This window comes from Zalophus californianus, chromosome 6, assembly GCF_009762305.2.
Source record: "Zalophus californianus isolate mZalCal1 chromosome 6, mZalCal1.pri.v2, whole genome shotgun sequence".
In the NCBI taxonomy this organism is placed as follows: domain Eukaryota; kingdom Metazoa; phylum Chordata; class Mammalia; order Carnivora; family Otariidae; genus Zalophus; species Zalophus californianus.
The window spans coordinates 34,972,999-34,986,886 of record NC_045600.1 but is presented as its reverse complement, the minus strand read 5'-3'; the positions used below and the strand labels follow the sequence as shown (position 1 = coordinate 34,986,886).

Here is a 13,888-nt window from a genome sequence, read left to right as displayed (position 1 = left end):
TTTTATTTTTTAAAGGTTTTATTTATTTTAGAGAGAGCAGGGAGGTGGGGGAGTGGGAGAGAGAATCTGAAGCCGACTCTGTGCTGAGTAGGGAGCCCCATGTGGGGCTCGATCTCATGCCTGCAAGATCATGACCTGAGCTGTAACCAAGAGTCAGACACTTAACTGACTGAACCACCCAGGTGCCCCTAGAATCAATATTTTTAGCATTGTTTTCATATACAAGGAAAGTGCATTTTAAGTTCTGAGTAAGTTTTGGAATAGCATGTTCATTCATGGCAGCCTGCCTATTTTTAATACATGAGGACCTCATTGCTTGTCAATGCCAAACATGAAATATTTGGTACATTTACTAGCTTGTAATTATCAAGGATTATATATCTGAGTTTGGGATTAAACTGTACTGCAGGTAATTTACATTGTTGTGTAATTGAGACTGATAGTACTACTGATATTTTGTTAATGAGTGATAGAAGACTATAAATTTTATTTTTTTAATTTTAATTTTTTAAAAGATTTTATTTATTTGACAGAGAGAGACACAGCAAGGGAGGGAACACAAGCAGGGGGAGTGGGAGAGGGAGAAGCAGACTTCCCGCCGAGCAGGGAGCCTGATGTGGGGTCGATTCCAGAACCCTGGGATCATGACTTGAGCCAAAGGCAGATGCTTAATGACAGAGCCACCCAGGCGCTCCAGAAGACTATAAATTTTAATCTGTGTAATTTGGTGGAGTGGAAAGAGTGGTTTTGGGGTTAGATCTGAGTTCAAATTATAACCCTACCATTTACTAACTGAATTTGTTTCTTCAACTGTAAAATGGAGATGGTAATTGCAGGGTGGTTATGAGATTTTAAATGATTTAGCAGTACCCTGTGTAAAGTGCTTATTTAGTCAAGGCATTTGGTACACATTAAACACTCCATAGCATACTATTAGATCTTTAATTCCTTGAAGTTAGTTCTTTAGTAACTTGACATGCATAAAAGTGAGCATTTAACTGAGCTGCAGCATAGAATTATGTTTTAAAAGGTGTAATAGTAAGTAGGTGTGATAGTGTATGTTGATGTCTCTTTGGCTATGTTAAATATAAGGTGGCTTATTTTAATTTTTCACATTTTAGTAATCCTCATAAAAAGCACTTATTAAATACTTATCTATTAATGAAAGTTCAAATAGCAAGTAAAAATGAGTAATGTGCTATTTGTTTTTCAAATTATTATTTTGTATAGTAATATTTGCTTTAGCAGGAAGTCTTATTTTATGGAGATACTGGCTCAATTTTTATTTCCCATTACGAAATAGTAAACTTTTGAAATGTGTATGTACTTCTGAAATTCAGAGTAGGTTATCAGTGGCCAGTACTGACCTTCAAAGCTATTTCAATGAAAGTGAAGTGGAAACCTTAGAATGTAAATGAATTTGGTAGTTGTTCTTATATGAACTGATGGTAGGAGTATGGAAGTTGAACTAGTGTAATATGTTTGTAGTCTAATTTCAAGTTAATAAGCTAAGCACAATTAAACAAGAATAATGTTCCTGGCTTTGAACACTCAAAATGGTTTGTGAGAAAGTTTCAGTTAACAAATACTTCATTTAAGCAATGCTGTTTGGCTAGGCCATGGTAAATATCAGATGCCTAGAGAAAATTCGTTGATGAGTATCCCATGTACTTAAAATGTCTGGCCAGCTTTGTGGAAGTTCTACTTAGGAAGTTATTTACTCTTCCTTGGCGTTTCCTCTCCCTTTATTTCCCATTTTTCTCACTGCTTTCTCCTTACTTCTTCTCACCCACTCTTTTTTCCCCTCCTTTTTCTTTCCTTTCCTCCCTTTTCCTCCCCTGTTCTTTTCCCATTTCCTTTATTCCAGTAGTCTCTACTGAGATTTTTTTAAGACTAAGAAACATTTCACATGTATTAAAAAGTACAGTAAATCATATAGCAGACATTTTCAACCACTGAAATTAAGCAGATTTCAACTTTTTTGCAGTCTTTAGTTCAACTCTTATTTTTTTTAAAAGGGCAGGCAGAAGAGCAGGATTCTTGACTCTTGTTTTTTGCAGTATCTTCAGCACTTTGAATAATGCCTGAGTCTTAGTAGCTGTCCAACAGATATTTGTTACAAAGACCAGCAAATATATATTCAGAAAAGAACAACAAAAAATCAAGCGTCAAGGCAGGAGTGTTTGAAAGAGAGTCATCCACAGTGTCAGAGACAATGAGAGAATTTCAGAAAAAATTGAAAGCAGTCCATTATCATTGATAACCTGGGTAGTCACTGAAAGCATTAGTTTTTACCTTAGCACTTGTCATGAGAGAGGCAGTGTGATATAGTAGTCATTTAAGGTCCAGGTTTTGGAGACAGAATGCCTGAGTTCAAATCCCATTTTCCCACTTAGCTTTCTTTCTGTGTCACTGGGCAAGTCATGTTTCAGTTTCTTCTATAAAGTAGAGATGAACTTAGAGGGTTGTGAAAAGTAAAGGAATTAACTCATGTAAAGAAAAATGCACTTAGAATAATGACTGCTACACAGTAAGTGCTAAAAAAAAAAAAAAAAATTGTGGCCTTTCAGTAATTACTACCAAATAACCCAAACACTGTATATATGGCTCCTCAAATCTTCTGTAGACTCTGTCTCAGTTTGGCAAAAACAAAGCCCCTTCTTCTACACATCCATGATATCTGCTGGTATGAAGTCTCTTCTAATCTCTATAACTAAGGTTGTAAACAATCTCATTATTTGTCTTTTTTATCTCAGTTCAGATAGTACTTTAAATTTTCTCTTAGTATTTTACTGGTAGGCAGTAATTATAGTATCAGTGAAAATTAAGCAGTGCGAATTTTTTTTAAGACCAAAGTGTGTTTTTGATGGTATTTTATTTACATAGCTTCTTATCCTGAAAATCTGATAAACTTTGTTCGCTCATCATAGCTTTATGAACTTTGTTCACTTGTCATAGCTTTATGAGGATCTGAAAGGATGATCTTAACAGCTGCTAAGTAAATGGTTTTGAATTTTAGAATTATTTCTATTCTCAGCAGTACTAATTATTAATACTGTATGCATTGAATGTCAGTATAAGCAGGGAAAGCTGACAATTTTATTTTCTTCTTTGAGCTTTTAAATGTATTCCATTCCATCCAAAATCATTGGTTTTTCAACATTAGTGATACATTGGGAATAGAGAAATTCACAACAAGAAAATATTTAGAAGTTCTAAAATTTCCTTCTGTTATTTGAAAAAAGTAAGTTTGGTTATTTACTGAGGGAAAATAATATTTTAAGATAAATAGAGGTGTTTAGTTAGTTGTATTTTAAGAACATTTGTTTTACCTGTACTGAATTGAATGGAGCTATGCTGTAATAATGACAGTCAATTTTTTCTTATTTTCTAGCAGTTAGAGGAAGTTTTCTGACAAATCAGTCGGTTCTGTAGTAGTGCTTTTCAGACTTGAGTTCTTTAGACCCATTTTACATTCTTAAAATTTGTTGAGGGGGACTGCAAGAAACTTGACTTTTTAGATTATATTGATATTTACCGCATTAGAAATTAAAACCAAGAAATTTAACATAATTCATTTAAAAATAGCAATAATAAACCCATTATGTTTATGTAAATAGCGTTTTTTAATAAATAATTTCCCAAACAAAAAAAGTTAATGAGAAGAATGGCATTATTTTACATTTTTGTAAATTTCTTTAATGTCTGGCTTAACAGAAGATGTCTGGAATTTTACTTCTGCTCTTGCTTCAGTGTATTGTGATACGTTGTTCTGGTTCAAGTATATGAAGAAAATATGGCCTCACATACATATGTATTTGGAAGAGGGGTAATTTTTAGCTTTTTAGATGATTGTGGATATCCTATTTGATACTACATCAAAACTTGACACATGGTAGTCTTCTAAATTGTAAAGTCTGAAACTATATCAGTTAAACCTTTTTACTAGTTACTTTATTACATTAAAATCCATGGCTGTGTTGTGTACATTGATTGGATCTTCAATCTACGCATGATTTTGTAACATTAAGCTTGGGTCATTTGGAAAATATTGGTTCACTGAGTTACGCAGATCTTCCAAATGTTGACATGACACATTTCATTATGCAGGATAAAAAATCACTTGTTAAGAGCACCACCAATCTCAGTAGAAACGTAAGATGTTAAGCTCATGACAATGAATACGTATTTTCTCAACTTGAAAGTTTGAATTTTATCATTGGAAGCTGTCACTTTTAAAAGATAGGCTTACTGGATGCTCCAGGAGGACAGGGTACTGGGTTGACTGTGACGGTGTGCACCGCCTTGCCTCCATCGTCTGCGCTCCAGGCTAGCCAGTGGTGGCTGGGCCACGGATTCCCGAGGTTGCTCTGGAGCTCAGTGACAGGGGTAGGTCACACAGCAGGCCAGTGGCTGTGAGCCTCCAGGTGACACAGGCACCCTCAGGAGGAATGGCCACCACGGGCTGCCTGCTTGGAGCACACGCCCCACTGTGTGCAGGAAGGCCAACTGTCTGCTGCACTCAGAAGCCAGCTGGACTCCAGGTATCTTGGCCTGCTTTAGCTGCCCTAACACAGCCTGCTGTGGCAGCACATGTTCATAGGGGCCGCCCTCTGCACGTTGCTACCTGGCAGGCTGACAGCAACAGAGCCTTGCTCACACGTGTGTACCAACAAGCCTACGCACATATCTGCCAGGTGCTCCTCCTCCAGTATCCACATCCCCTGTTGGGAGCCACGATGAATGCTTGAGATGCCAGTGCACCCGGATGCCCTGTTCCCAGAGGAGAGGTGGGCCTGCTTCCTGAAATGAGAGGCCCAGCGCAGACACACAAAGGAGGAACCAGAGCTCTGTGACAACTTTGAGGTGGAGCAGTACAAGGTGTGTTGGATTAAAAAGTGACCATGCCAGGAAGCTGCCCTGGCGGGGTTTGCTGCAGGCGGGGAGTGTATGTCTTTAAACGGTATGTTCACATACATACAAAAAGATAGACTTTGTTCATTTTCAAGAAAATGTCTGCCAAATACCCAAGTCTGGAGAACTGGAGTTCTTTCAAGTAAAAACAGTATCCCATGGAAAGTGGCTCTTTCAGCTTGTAGCTCAAACAATCCTACAGGTGGTTTTCCTCAAGACAGTTATTGTTTTTTGGTACACACAGAAATGCTTTATGCATACTTCCATTTCAGTACACAGACCATTAAGAAGATGCATTCTTAGGCACTTGGGTGGCTCAGTTGGTTAAGCGTCTGTCTTCCACTCAGGTCATGATCCCAGGGTCCTGGGATTGAGTCCCACATTGGGCTCCCTGCTCCGCGGGACGTCTGCTTCTCCCTCTGCCTGTCGCTCCCCCTGCTTGTGCTCTCTCTCTCTCTGTCAAATGAATGAATAAAATCTTTTTAAAAAGATGCATTCTCAAAGGGTGAGAATTTAAAAAATAAAATTTTTTAGGTTAAACCAGCTCCCCTTTACTGTCCCCCCCACAATGTGTGTCATTGAAGCATATAATGACTAGTAATATAGTTTGGTGCCAGTGCCTTGATTCATTCTAAGGCATAAGCAGTTTTATCCACCTTTGCATGCGCTGTGCATGCGAACGTTAACTGTGAAAAGGCAAATATCATCTCAGTGTTATTATGAAAATAGTTTTGGCCTTGTGGATCCCTGAAGGGATTTTTGGATATCCCAGTGAACTTGTACATCATACTTTATATGCAGTAGGCCAGTTGGTGGATATATCTTTTAGTTTTTGGGGAGGATTATTATTTACTGGTAATTTTTTTTGAGGATTTTTTATTTATTTGACAGATACACAGCGAGAGAGGGAACACAAGCAGGGGGAGTGGGAGAGGGAGAGGGAGAAGCAGGCTTCCCACAGAGCAGGGAGCCCGATGTGGGGCTTGATACCAGGACCCTGAGATCACGACCTGAGCCGAAGGCAGAAGCTTAACGACTGAGCCACCCAGGCCCCCTAATTTACTGATGATTTTTTTTAAATCTGGATTTTCCTGTTCAACTTCTTGTTTTGAGATAAATTTTGTAACTTTAAGCTGTTGTGTGTTTTAATGGAATCCAAATAGTTGAAGGTTCTTGAGAAGAACCAGTTTTGGATATTGATTATTTAACAGTTCCTAAGGCTTAGAACAGTGAAAAAGAAATAATTTTACCTTGGAGTTGAGTGATTCTTTGGATCAAGGTTTAGAAAAAGCAAGGAAAAGTTTGTATCAGTGGAGGCTGGTATTAGAGCTTCAAAATAAGACTATCTTTCTATCTTTAAATTATCTTCTCAGAAAAAAAATTACCTTCTCAGAGCTTTTGAATCTTAAAAAATTGTTATTGGAGTCTTGATGCTGGGTGAACAGAAATTGAGGGGTTCCAAATCATCAAATCCACATTAAAACTAGAGTGACTTCATTTTGTTTTCCTGCATTGAGGTTCTGTTTAAGATTTTAGTGGAGGAAAAGATTCTGCTGCTAAAATATGTGTAGAAACTTAATTTTTATCTTTAGGACTTGTTTCTAAACATCTCAGTTCATTTTCTCATGAAGATTATCATTGTTGGTTGTTATTTATATATTCATCCACTTAACACATGTTTATTGAGTATGCCTGGTGTGGGAGGCACTGGCTGTAACTGGGATTGAGTAAGACCCAAGGCAGACATAGACAGACATGTTTCCAGTCCCTACCCTGCTATACTATACAGTTTTGGACCTTAGCATGTCACAGAATCTTTTCCACTCTTCAGCTGGTCCTGGATCAGTTCCTTGGAATCTATTTTCCATTCTCAAAATTATTACTCTAGTAACCTTTAAAGTTTTTTTAAGTTTTGTATTTTTAAAATAATTTCAGACTTGCAAAAATGAATGGTATAAGAATAATATAAAGAATTCTTCTATATCTTTTTTTTTTTAAAGATTTTATTTATTTGACAGAGAAAGAGACAGCGAGAGAGGGAACACAAGCAGGGGGAGTGGGAGATGGAGAAGCAGGCCCCCTGCCGAGCAGGGAGCCTGATGCAGGGCTCGATCCCAGGACTCTGGGATCATGACCTGAGCCAAAGGCAGATGCTTAACAACTGAGCCACCCAGGCGCCGCAAATTCTTCTATATCTTCATCTTGTTCCCCAAATGTTAATATTTTACAAATTTTGTTAATAGTTTTCTTTTTATTATATACATATTTTTTCTGAACTGTTTGAAAGTTGCAGACATGATCCTCTGAAAACTCAGTATATATTTTATGAAATTTCAGGGCAGTTTCCTAAAGTAATTAAGGACATTCTCTATAAACCTTATTCATTTGCTATCTCTATATTTATTAAATATTTAGTCTATGAATTTAAGTTTCACTAATTGACCAAATAATATAGCAAAAGAAAAACATTTCCTCCAGTCCAGGATCAAATTCTGGATGATGAATTGCTTTTAGTTCTCACTTTCTCTCATTTTCTTTATTTGGAAACGTTTGTGTCTTTCTTTTAAAGATTTATTTATTTATTTATTTATTTATTTATTTATTTGAGAGAGAGAGAGCGTGCAGGCAGGAGAGTGGGTGGCCCACTGAGCAGGGAGCCTGATGTGGAGTTCGATCCCATGACTCCAGGATCATGACCTGAGCCGAAGGCAGACGCTTAACCAGACTGAGCCACCCAGGAGCCCTTGTCTCTTTTGTAACAATGACTTTTTTGAAGAGTGTAGCCCAGTTATTTTGTAGAATGTCCCTCAATTTGTCTAATATTTCATCTTCATAGAATCAGGTTATGAATTTTTTGCAGGGCTACTGAGTAGTGATGTTGTGTCCTTCTCAGGATGTTCTATTGGAGATACATGATGTTGATTTGCCCCATTACTACTGATGTTAACTTTGATCACTTGCCAGTTTTCTTCACTGTCACAGTCACTATTTCTTTTCCATTTGCAATTTGTAAGTATATTGTGAGGAAATACTTGAGACTATGTAAATATTTTGTTTCTCAGACTTTCTTTAACTACTTTGACATCCCTTTGAGGAGTTTTGATTGAATCAGTATTATTAATATGGTGGTTGTCAAATGGTGATTTCTCCTTTAATTAATTGACATTCTAACATGTACATATACATAGGTTCTTATTTTTACTTAGTGCTATCAAATTATCATTTATTTTGATCTCAGATTGTCGTAGATCTGGTCCCTTTAGGCCAACTCCTGTGTTCTTAAGACATATTTCCATGATTCTTTGAGCATTTCCTTAGTTTCTGGCACAAGATATTCTGGGTCTGTCTTGTACTACTATCCCAGCTGCTGAGGTGAAATCAGCAATTTTTCTAAGAAGTCTCAATCCTCTTAGTGGAGAAGAGTATTTAGATAAAAGGTCTGGGTGCTAGTTATTGTGTTCATTGTCACTGGGGTGTCGTTGCTTCTGGGCCCTCTAGAGTAAGGAAAATATACATGCTGACACATTCATATCCATTTATATTTCTCTGTATGTACATTTATAACGGAGCTCAAGTTGATAGCTCCGTTTTCAATCCAGTACCCCAGGATTCATCCCAAACTTAATTTTTCAAGTATTTCTAATTCCCTTTGCTGACAGTGAGACACCTGGCTCTGATTATTTACAATACATTTGCTTATTCAATTAATCTTAGAATGCATAAAAGATAGCCTCAAAATTGATAACCCATTCCAGTGGTAAAACACACTAATGTTAGTTTTGTTTTCAGCTTGAGAGTATAGATAAAATACCATGCTCAAAAGTTACTTCAGGGGACACCTGGGTGGCTCAGTTGGTTAAGTGTCTGCCTTTGGCTCAGATCATGCTCAGGGTCCTGGGATTGAGCCCCAAATCAGACTCCTTACTTGGCGGGGAGCCTGTTTCTCCCTCTGCCTCTGCTCGCCCTGCTTGTGTTCTCTCTCTCTCTCTCTCTGACAAATAAATAAAATCTTAAAAAAAAAAATCACTTCAGTTCTCCCCAGTGGCCCTGTTTTTCTTTCAGTGGTGATGTGTTAATTATTTGAAATACTTTAGGTCTGGTTCCTTCTGTTTATACACTACTTTAAGAGCCAGTCCTCTTCTGTACTTGTTGATTTTATGTATTATGTGAAACACTAATATGGTCGAGAACTATAAGAGTTCATTAACAGGAGTCCAGAATTCTATAAAAAAGTATTCTCAAATGTCATTCCCCCATCTCTTCCACTCCATTTTCATATACCCTCTGAAAAATGACCTCCTAAAAGACATGCATGAGACATGCATACGCTAATCTCTGGAACCTGTGAATGTTATCTTATATGAAAACAGGGTCTTTGTAGATGTGATTACATTGAGGTAAGGTTTTTGAGATGGAGACATTACCCTGGGTAGGTCCTACATACAGTCACATATATTCTTATAAGAGAGAAGCAGAGGGAGACTTGACATAGAAGAGGAGAAGGCAGTATGATCATAGAGATTATAATGATGTAGATACAAGCCAAGGAATGTTGGCAGCCACCAGAGGCTTGAAGAGACAAGGAACAGATTCCTTCCTAGAGACTCCTAAGGGAGTGAGGCCCTTTTGACACCTTAATTTCGGTTCAGTGAAACTGATTGTGGATTTCTGGCCTTCAGAACTGTTAAGAGTAAATTTGTTTTAAGCTGCCAGGTTTGTGGTAATTTGTTACAGCAGCCACAGATACTGATATACATTCCTTGCTAGTAACCAATCTTACAATTTTCTTGTTTAATCTTTATTTTATTTTATCCTGATCCATGGATATTTTCTTAATTCCCCTTCATACTCCAAAGTTTACATACAATAAATATTCTTTGCTTTTTACTTTTTTTCTTTTTTTTTAAAGATTTTGTTTATTTGACAGAGAGGGAGCACAAGTAGGCAGAGCCGCAGGGACAGGGAGAATGAGAGGGAGAAGCAGGCTCTCCGCTGAGCAGAGAGCCTGATGCGGGACTCGATCTCAGGACTCCGGGATCATGACCTGAGCCAAAGGCAGATGCCCAACGACTGAGCCACCCAGGAGCCCCTTTTTTTTTCTTAATATATCCTGGAAGTCACTGATCTTCCTCATCTTTCTATAGTTGCAAAGTACTTGATTGTATGGATGTAATAGTTTACTCAACCATGCTCCAATTTAAGATTTTTTGCATTTAAGGTTTTTCTATTAATTTGCAATTAAAAGCAATGCTGCAATGAATAACTTTGTGCATATATGTTTGTATACTTTTGGGGTTTTTTTGTAGGGTAAATTTCTAGAAGTGAAATTGCTAAGTCAGAAGTTAAATACCCTATAAGTTTTATTAGATGTTGCTAAATTTTTCTCCATTAGCATTGTACTAGTTTACCTTATCACCAGCAATTTATGAGAGTACCTGTTTTCCTGTAGTTTTGGTAGCAGAATATTATATTTAAAATTTTGGGGGATAGGTAAAAAGTGGCATGTCAACGTAATGAGTGAGGTTGAACATTTTTTGTATGTTTAAGGGCAGTTTTAATGTGTTTTATTATCTGTGAATTATCTATTGCCAATTTCTCTGTCAGATTTTGGGTTTCATTTTCTCTCAGCTTTTAAGAATTCTTTCTATACTAGGGATATTAAATTTTTATCTGTAATGTATGTTGTATATATTTTCTGTCAATTTTTCACCTGTCTTTTGATTTTGCTTATAGCATCTTTTAAAAAATATTTAATTTTTCTGTAAACTTAGAAAAATTTATCAGAAAGTACAGAGTTCTCTAATTATACCCACTGCTCCCCAGTTCCCTCCGTGTTATTTACATTTTAGAGTGACACATCTGTTATAATTGATGAACCAATATTAATGCATTATTACTAACTAAAGTCCATAGTTTAGCTTAGAGTTCATTCTTTGTGTTGTATATTTTATGAAATTTGACAAATATGTAATAACATTTGTCTACTATTTTTCTTTTTTTTTAAAGATTTTATTTATTTGAGAGAGAATGAGAGACAACATGAGGGAAGAGGGTCAGAGGGAGAAGCAGACCCCCCGCTGAGCAGGGAGCCCGATGTGGGACTCGATCCAGGGACTCCAGGATCATGACCTGAGCCGAAGGCAGTCGCTTAACCAACTGAGCCACCCAGGCGCCCCTGTCTACTATTATTCTGTCATACAAAACAGCTTTTCTATATTAAGCATCTTCTCTGACCACATGGTATGAAACTAGAAATCCATTACAAAAAGAAAACTGGAAAATTCAGGTATGTGGAGATGAAATAACATACTCCTGAACAACCAGTCAAAAAATTACCTTGAGACAAATGCAAATGGAAATTCAGCATACCAGAACCTAAGAGATAGAGTAAAAACAGTTTTAAGAGAAAAGTTCATAGCAAGAAACACCACCCTCATTAAGTAAAAAGAGCTCAGGGGCACCTGGGTGGCTCAGTCGTTAAGCGTCTGCCTTCAGCTCAGGGCATGATCCCCAGGGTCCTGGGATTGAGCCCCGCATCGGGCTCCCTGCTCTGTGGGAAGCCTGCTTCTCCCTCTCCCGCTCCCCCTGCTTGTGTTCCCTCTTTTGCTGTGTCTCTCTGTCAAATAAATAAATAAAATCTTAAAAAAGCTCAAATAAATGACCTAACTTTATACCTCAAGGAACTAGAAAAAAGAAGAACAAGCTGAATCCAAAGTTAATAGGGAAAAGGAAATTCTAAAGATCGGAGTAGAAATAAATGAAATAGAGACGAAAAAGACAATAGAAAAGATCAGTGAAACCAAGAACTGTTTTCTTTAAAAAGATAAAATAGATATACCCTTAGCTAGACTTACCAAGGAAAAAAGGGAGAGGATTCAAAATCAGAAATGAAAGAGAAGATGTTATAACTGGTGCCATGGACATGCAAAGGATCATAGATGGCTATGAACAATTATATGCCAACAAATTGGACAACTTAGAGAAATGGATAAATTCTCAGAAACATACAACTTACCAAGACTAAATCATGAAAATTGAAAATCTGAACAGACCAATTACTAGTAAGGAGATTTAATCAGTAATCAAAAACCTTTCAACAAATAAATCTCTAGTCCCAGATGGCTTTTCTGGTGAATTCTACCAGATGTTTAAAGAAGAGTTAATACCAGTCTTTCTCAAACTCTATAAAAATTCTAAGAGGAAGAAATAGTCCTGAACTCATATTGCAAGGCCAGTATTACCCTTATACCAAAGCCAGTCAGGGACAATATAAAGTAAAGAAACTTACACCAGTATTCCTGATGAAAATAGATGGAAAAATCTTTAACAAAATATTATCAAACCAAATTCAACAATATATTAAAAGGATCATACACCATGATCAAGTGGGATTTACCCCTGGGATGCAAAGATGATTCAACATACACAAGTCAATAAATGTGATACACCAAGTTAATAGAATGAAAGATAAAGATCTTATCATCTCAGTAGATGCATTAAAAGTATTTGACAAAACACAACATCCTTTTCATGATAAAAACTGTCAACAAATTGAGTGTAGAAGAAGGAGCTTACCTCAACCATGGAATGGGAGAAAATATTTCCAAGTCATATATTTGATAAGGATTTAATGTCCAAAATATATGAAGAACTTAAACTAAATAGCAAAAATTTTTTAATTGTTATAAAATAGGCAAAGGAACTGAATAGACGTTTTTCCATAGAAGACCTACAAAAGGCTTAGTTACATGAAAAGATGCTTGACATTACTAATCACTAGGGAAATACAAATCAAAACCACAATGAGATATAACCTCCACCTATTATAATGGCTGTTATCAAAAAGACAAGAGATAACAAGTGTTGGCAAGGCTCTGGAGAAAAGGGAACTCTTGTGAACTATTGGTGGGAATGTAAATTAGTACACCCACCATGAAAAACAGTGCGGAGGTTCCTCACAAAGTTAAAAATAGGGCTACCATATGATCCAGCAATCCTACTTCGGGGTATATATCCAGGGAAGTGAAACTGGATCTTGAAGAGATACTTGCACTCCCATGTTCTTTGCAGCATTATTCACAATAGCCAAGATATCTGTTAGTGGATGAACAGATAAAGGGGGTGTGGTACATAATATATATACAATGGAATGTTCAGCTGTGAGAAAGAAGGAAATCCTATCATATGTGACAACATGGATGGACATTGAGGGCATTATATGCTAAGTGAAATAAGTCAGAGAGAGACAAGTAACTGTGTATCATACAGTATAGGTACTTGAATTGCATATGTGGAATCTGAAAAAGCTGAACTCCTAGAGACAGTGAAATGGTGGTTACCAGGGGCTGGGGGATGGCGGAAATGAGATGTTGGCCAAAGGGTACACACTTCAGTTATGAGTAAGTTCTGAGAAAGTTAAGTTTTTATTGATCAAACTTTAGGTTCACTGTCGTTTCCAGTGTGTTCTCCTTATTGTAGATATTCCTTTACTGTTCTAGAATTTCTATTTGGTTGTTTTTCTGTGGTTTCTGTTTATGAGCATATTTTCCTTTATTCATTGAGCATAATTATAATAGCTCTTTTAAAATCCTTGTTTATTGATACCAACATCTGATTCTGTAAGGTTGGTATTTATGTATTTTTTTGTTGTTGTTTGGTCTTATTTTCTTGACCTTTGTATGTCAAATAAATTTGAATTGTAGTCTTTATGTTATGAATGTTATGGAATTCCATTATATTCCTCTATAAAAGGGCTGATGCCTTTGTGTTAGCAGGCAATTAATTTGGTTATAGTCATACTACAAACTCTGTGTGTTAGGAGGCAGGTAAGTTTGGCCATGCCTACTTTAAAAAATAGTTTTTGTTGAATATGTCAGTTAAAAATTGTATCTTTTGCTTTTGGATTTTGAATCACTGCTAGACTGACTTCTCATTCCCAGGTTATACTTGAAATCATTTATGTTTTCTTATAGGA

The 13,888-nt window shown here is 36.8% G+C and overlaps 1 protein-coding gene across 6 annotated transcripts in view; it reads left to right on the top strand.

Annotated features, from left to right (window-relative positions):
• The window catches only part of FUT8 (fucosyltransferase 8), a 330,956-nt gene that overhangs the window by 27,923 nt on the left and 289,145 nt on the right, over positions 1-13,888 (top strand). Inside the window, exon 1 of one of the 6 annotated variants that reach the window (XM_027571171.2) lies at positions 4,743-4,881. The exons of the other annotated variants lie outside the window; for them this stretch is intronic. The gene's annotated coding sequence lies outside the window, so the exon portion shown is untranslated. Of the gene's footprint in view, positions 1-4,742; positions 4,882-13,888 lie in introns of those variants that run through there. 6 annotated transcript variants of the gene reach the window in all.